Genomic DNA, 7,573 nt, shown 5'->3' with positions numbered 1-7,573 from the left:
TTGATACACCGTCGGGCCGCAGACAGTCAGGAGCAACGCCCGTTTCCGATTCTCCTCGGTGATATTACTGACCTCCAGGAACTCTTCGAACCTTTCTGTATAGGCCTCGAAATCTTCTCCCTCTGAGTACTGCTCCACCGCTCCAATTATTGCTCCCATTCTCGTCCTCAGGGTTTCACTTGATTCCTTCAGAATCCCATCCTCGTCGCCACGTGTTGAGGAGTGAATGACACACACGAAGGAGCGGGGGTTGCGATGTATTCTATAAAGAGGCTAGGCAGGGAATGTCCGATCCTCGGGCCTTGGCAGTACATGTATCCTCGGATTGCTGTTCCGAAGAGCTGCTCAGTGCTTCGGTGCCGCTGAGGTGTAATGACTATACAACAGCTGGACTGCAGTAATCTGACACTGTAGAAAGGTGGCACTATCTGGCTCATTCATAGGGAATCAGAAGGTGTCATGTGCTGCAGAGAGGCTTGTATGTGTTATACTTATGCTAGTGAAAGGCTGGACAGCACTAATCTGACCTGTAGGAATGTGGCACTCTCTGGCTCAATGCTCAGGAAAAAGAAGGTGCCATGTGCGGCAGGGAGGCTTGGAGGTGATATAACTATGCTAGTGAAAGGCTGGACTGCACTTTTCTGAGGTTGTAGGAAGGTGAATGTCTAGTAAGTTGGCACTATCTGGCTCTGTACGTGCTAAGGAATCAGAAGGTGTCATGTGCTACAGAGAGGCTTGAGAGGTGTTTAAACTAGGCTAGTGAAAGGCTGGACTGCACTATTTTGTCCCTGTAGGAAGGTGGCACTCTCTGGTTCAGTGCTAGGGAATCAGAAGGTGTCATGTGCTGCAGAGCGGCTTGGAAGTGTTATAACTATATTAGTGAAAGGATGGACTGCACTAATCTGACCCTGTAGGAAGGTGCAGGTGTAGAAAGGTCAATCTCAGTGCTAGGGAATCAGAAGGTGTCATGTGCTACAGAGTAGCTTGGAAGTTTTATAACTATGCTAGTGAAACGCTGGACTGCACTAATCTGACCCCTTAGGAAGGAGAAGGTGTAGGAAGATGGCACTCTCAAGGTCAGTGCTAGGGAATCAGAAGGTGTCATGTGCTGCAGAAAGGCTAGGAGGTGTTATAACATGCTAATGAGAGGCTTGACTGAACTAATCTGACCCTGTAAGAAGCTGAAGGTTTAGGAAAGTGGCACTCTCTGGCACAGGGTTAGGGAATCAGAAGGTGTCATGTGCTGCAGAGAGGCTTGGTAGTGATATAAATATGATAGTGAAAGGCTGGACAACACTAATCTAACCTGTAAGAAGGTGGCACTCTCTGGCTCAGGGCTAGGGAATCACAAGGTGCCATGTGCTGCAGAGAGGCTTGGAGGTGCTATAACTATGCTAGTGAAACGCTGGACTGCACTAATCTGACCCCTTAGGAAGGAGAAGGTGTAGGAAGATGGCACTCTCAAGGTCAGTGCTAGGGAATCAGAAGGTGCCATGTGCTGCAGAGAGGCTTGGAGGTGTTATAACGATGCTAGTGAAAGGCAGGACTGCACTAATCTGACCCTGTAGGAAGGTGTAGGTGTAGGAAGGTGGCACTCTCTGGTTATATGTTAGGGAATCAGAAGGTGTCATGTGCTGCAGAGAGGCTTGGGGATGTTATAACTATGCTAGTGAAATGCTGGACTCCAGTAACCTGATTATGTAGGGAGGTGAAGGTGAAGGAAGGTGGCACTCACCGGCTCAGTCCTAGAAAATCAGAAGGTGTCATGTTCTGCAGAGATGCTTGGAGGTGTTATAACTATGCTAGTGAAAGGCTGGACTGCACTAGTCTGACCCTGTAGGCAGGTGGCAAACTCAAGCTATGTGCTACGGAATCAGAATGTGTCATGTGCTGCGGAGAGGATTGGAGGTGTTATAACTACGTTAGTGAAAGGCTGGACAGCAGTAATTTGACAATGTAGGAAGGTGGCACTCTCTGGCTCAGTGCTAGAGAGTCTGAAGCTGCCTAGTGCTGCAGAAAGGCTTGGAGGTGTTATAACAATGCTACTCAGAAGCTGGACTGCACTAATCAGACCCTGTAGGAAGGTGAAGGTTTAAGAAGGTGGCACTCTCTGGCTCAATTCTAAGGAATCAGAAGGTTTTCATGTGCTTCAGAGAAGCTTAGAGGTGTTATAACTATGCTAGTAAAATGCTGGACTACACAAATCTGATCCTGCAGGAAGGCACCACTCTCAAGGTCAAGGCTAGGGAATCAGGAGGTGCCATGTGCTGCAGAAAGGCCTGGAGGTGTAATAACTATGTTAGTGAAAGGCTAGACTGAACTAATCTGACCCTTAAAGAAGGTGAAGGTGTTAGAAGGTGGCACTCTGCATCTGTGCTGGGAAATCAGAAGGTGTCTTGTGCTGCAGAGGAGCTTGGAATTGTTACAACTATGCTAGTGAAAGGCTGGACTGCACTAATTTGTCCCTGTAGGAAGGTGAAAGTGTAGGAAGTTGGCACTCTCAAGCTCAGTGCTAGGGAATCAGAAGGTGTCATTTGCAGCAAAGAGGTTTGGAGGTGTTATACCTATGCTGGTGAAAGGCTGGACTGCAGTAATCTGACTCTGTAGAAAGGTGGCATACTCTGTCTCAGTGCTAGGGAATCAGAAGGTGTCATGTACTGCCTAGAGGCTTGGATGTATTATAAGTATGCTAGTGAAAGGTTGAACTAAACTAATCTGACCCTTTTGGAAGGGGAAGGTATAAGAAGGTGGCACTCTCAAGCTATGTGCTAGGGAATCAGAGGGTGTCATGTGCTGCAGAGAGGCTTGGAAGAGTTTTAACAATGGTACTAATAGCCTGGACTGCACTAATCTGACCCCGTAGGAAGGTGAAGGTGTATGAAGGTGTAACTCTCAAGCTCAGTGATAGGGAATCAGAAAGTGCCATGTGCTGCATAAAGGATTGGAGGTGTTATAACTATGCTAGTGAAAACCTGGACTGCACTACTCTGACCCTGTAGGAAGGTGTAGTTATAGGAAGGTTTCACTCTCTTGCTCAGTGCAGGGGAATCAGAAGATGTCATGTGCTATAGAGTAACTTGGAGGTGTTATAACTATGCTAGTGGAAGGCTGAACTGCACTAATATGACCCTATAGGAAGGTGGCAATGTAAGGCTCAGTGCTAGGGAATCAAAAGGTGTCATGTGCTGCAGAGAGGCTTGGAGGTATTTTAACTAGTCTAGTGAAAGGTTGGACTGCACTAATCTGACCCTATAGGAAGGTTGCACTTTCTGGCTCAGTGGAAAGGAATCAGCAGTTGTCATGTGCTGCATAGAGGCTCTGAGGTGTTATAACTATGCTAGTGAACGGTTGGAATGCACTTATCTGACCCTATAGCAGTGTGTCACTCTCTGGCTGAGTGGTATGGAATCAGAAGGTGTCCTGTGCTGCAGAGAGGCTTGGAGGTGTTATAGCTATGCTAGTGAAAGGCTGGACTGCACTAATTTAACCCTGTTGGAATGCGCAACTGTAGGAGGGTGGCACTCTCTGGCTCAGTGTTAGGGAGTCAGAAGATGTCATGTGCTGCAGAGAGGCTTGGAGGTGTTATAACTATTTTTTTTTTTTTTTTTTTGCCGCCAGGCTTATTTCCAGGTAGGCTTCTTCCTGTGGATCCTTGGGCTTCTTTCCGCTCTTTTCCGGTGGTCCGGAGGTCGGCCCAGCCCGCCTTGGCGCAGGCGAGTGTTTATAGTGGCGCCATCTGCATTGGCTCATGCTGCCCTCCCAGCTGATCTCAGAATTCCCAGAATCTAGAGCCCGGGTTACAGGTGGTCTTCTGTGGCAGTGGTGGTTTTGCGAAGCCACTCGGGCTGAAAAATTCCAGCTTGGTAGTGGCGGGCCGATGAACCGCGTCCTCGTCCTCCTGAACACGAGGCCGTTACTTTGACGACTCAGCCACCGCCTGTGAAAGGCTGGACTGCACTATTCTGAACCTGTAGGAAGATGAAGGCGTAGGAATGTGGCACTCTCTGGCTCAGTGCTAGGGAATCAGAAGGTGTCATGTGCTGCAGAAAGTCTTGTAGGTGTTATAACTATGCTAGTGAAAGGCTGGACTGCACTAATCTGACCCTGTAGGAAGGTGGCACTCACTGGCTTCGTGCTAGGGAATCAGAAGGTGTCATGTGCTGCAGAGAGGCATGAAGGCGTTATTCCTGTGCTGCTGAAAGGCTGGACTGCACTAATATGACCCTGTAGGGAGGTTAAGGCGTTGGGAGGTGGCAGTAGTAACAAATGTACGGAAGTGGGGGTAATTGGAAGTGGGGGGGACTGGAAGTGGGGGTTGGGGGTCAGCAGGGGTTATGGAAGTGGGGAGTACTGGAAGTGGGGGACTGGAAGTGGGGTTGGGGGGTCAGCGGTCAGCAGGGGGTTACGGAAGAGGGGTATCTGGACCCCCATCTCTTACCTTTTCACCCCCTCACCCTCTCTCGGACTAGCGTACAGAAGCGAGAGGGTGACAGGAGTAGGGTGCCCAGCAGGGAGGGGTGGGGGGTGACGGGAGAAGGGTGCTTGAAGGGTTAAGATAAGATCTTGGACCCTCGAATGACCACGAGAGGGGGTCAGCGGAGGTACTTGAAGAGTTAAGATAAAATCGTGAGCTCAGTGACCACAAGATTATAATCACAGAAAAGGTTAAAGACATTAGGTTAATGACCAGGCTGAATACGTCACGCACCTGTTCCCGGTGACTTATCTTTCTTCCCATACACACACACACACACACACACACACACACACACACACACACACGCACACACACGCACACACACTCACGCACACACACACACACACACACACACACACACACACACACACACACACACACACACACACACAAGAAAGATCTAGATCTCGAGGACCCCAATATTACAATCACGGAAAAGGTTAAAGACATTAGGTTAATGACCAGGCTGGAATGTGCCCCGCACCTGTTTCGGCGTCTTATCTTTCCCTCCTTCCACACACACACACACACACGCACACACACACACGCACACACACACACACACACACACACACACACACACACACACACACACACACACACACACACACACACACACATCTGGTCTTACGAGATAAAATCGCGGAAAAAATGGATCGATGACATCTCCATGTATCTGAGGCCACGCCTATTGAAGTCTTAATGATTCAAGTCATTACAATAAACCTCAGGTTATTAAGGACTGACCTGAGAACACACATGCTATGCACACACACATGCACACACACACACACACACACACACACACACACACACACACACACACACACACACACACACACACACACACACACACACACACACACACACAGATCTGTTCATGCGAGATAAAAATCACTGATAACCAATGTTTCGATGACATCTCCATGTATCTGAGGCCACGCCTTCTGGTCTTCGGAAGCCTTAATGATTCAAGTCATTACAATAAACCTCGGGTCATTAAGGACTGGCCTGAGGAACACACACACACACACACACACACACACACACACACACACACACACATGTACAAACGAACACACAATGTCGAAGGGTATTTATGGACGTCAAGCCAACGAGCACTACACAGGCTCTCAAGGCGGTCTCTGGTCAAGAGCTCTCCTGTTCTTGTTTCACGTAAACATGAGGACCCCTGTACACCCCTGTATCAAATGTTCATGGTGTAATAATTACTTCCGTTGTCCGCACTCGCAGCTCATAGGGCGGCCTGCCTTCCAGAGGGCCTTGGGACTGGATCGAAAGATATATCTACTAGAAACAATGGTAAGTACTTAAATGTTTGCGTTACTTTATATGATTGTCATAAAAAAACAGTAGCAGATGTGGATGACGGGAGGGAGGTAGAGAGCTGGGCAGCATGGTCAATATCGACTTTAGTCTTTCTATCTTTTTTCAGAAGAGACGTCGTCGACTAGCTCTGATCGATCAGATGTCGGTTTGTCTCAACCAGACCCCAGCGATATTGGAAGTTGTTCTCCACGGGCGGGTCTCAGCGACGAAGCCAGTCAAAACCAAAGGTAGGTCAAAACCTAATATCTTCTGAAATGCAATATTGTTAAAATGTATTTTACAAGAGACACATTTTCCATATTGTATTTTAAGTGTCACAGTAAAATATGTGCGGGATAGAGGGGTTCAAAAAATTTCATTTGTGTTTCGTATTCCTTAAGGACTATCTCCGAAGAAGGCGGGTCTGGTAGGCTCAGCCATTGGCCCTCCTCTTCAGCGATCGGTAGTGGTCGAAAACGAAAACAAGCGAATACAGGAACAAACGGTAAGTTTCTACGTTTTTTATTGCGCACACGTCTGTTCTAAGGAAAAAAAATTGTAATTTCACTATTTCTCTCTAATATTATTTTACCTTTCTTCAGACACCTGCAGGAAAAAGCAAGCCCGTCGTGAGGGATTCTCCCATCCAAACAGTTCTCCACAGCCAGGACCCAGCGGTTATAACCCGGGACGGCCGACAACAACACCCTCACCAACACCCGGTGAAATAAGCCAACATTTCAACGGGGCCTTAACAACGATCGACGTGCCCGTCCCACCAGCAGACAACGGCGACATTGCATCATATTTCAACAACAACACTGGCCGTCTTCGAGAGGCAGTAGAGTCTGTATTCCAAGGCTGCCAGCAGGTTAGACCTCCTTCTTTTAAAGTGTACGTTGACATGCATCTGCGTTTAGTCAGAGAAGACCGACGGTGGAGTTCAATATAGAGATATGTATATGAGAAGTCATATGCAGGTAATTAGCTATGACGATATAGATTCATATGTACGTGAACTATCCGAATATTTTGTTAATCGGTTTGAACATGACATGTCGGACGAAGAGGGCAGTGGATTTACGTTAGATGAAATAGTTAGCGTAAAATTTTCCTTCTCTCTTATAATGCTGCACAATAGTATTGGAGAGTATGTGCCCTATCCTAAGGGTGTTCCAGGGAAAACACAAGTTCTCAACCCTTCGGGACCCACGGACTGTGTTTTCCAAGTTCTAACAGCTTATCGCTATCTAAAGTCAAGAAATGTAGTTCCATCGGGCAGGCAATGGGAGAATGCTTGCTTGGCCTCTATTAATACGGGTAACATTCCAACCCCGGTATCCTGGGAAGACCTCGGTCGGCTTGAAAGATTAAACAACATAAGTATTCGCGTTTACTGTCTAGACAACGTTGAAGACAAACAAGGCGAACTAACTCTAGTCAGAAAGGGGCTCAAAGATCAAGAAGTTGTTCATTGTCTGTTGTTGGGGAACAGACATCTAGCTCTTATCCAAGACTTTGACGCATACATGAACCTGTTTACCTGCCAACGTCGCGGGAAAAAATGATTTGCGATATCTGCCTGTGCGCCTGTGAGAACAAGACAACGCTTGCTGAACATGTGCTAATTTGCCCAACGATGATCACAAGACTAAGATTCCCACCCGCAGGTTCTACTGTGAAATTTATTAATCATGCTAAGGCATATGAGCCATCTTATTTAGCATTCTATGACTTTGAGAGTATTCTCGTACAGCCTTCTTCGAA

Source organism: Eriocheir sinensis, unplaced genomic scaffold (genome assembly GCF_024679095.1).
Source record: "Eriocheir sinensis breed Jianghai 21 unplaced genomic scaffold, ASM2467909v1 Scaffold708, whole genome shotgun sequence".
Taxonomy (NCBI): domain Eukaryota; kingdom Metazoa; phylum Arthropoda; class Malacostraca; order Decapoda; family Varunidae; genus Eriocheir; species Eriocheir sinensis.
Note: the sequence above shows the minus strand (reverse complement) of the source record.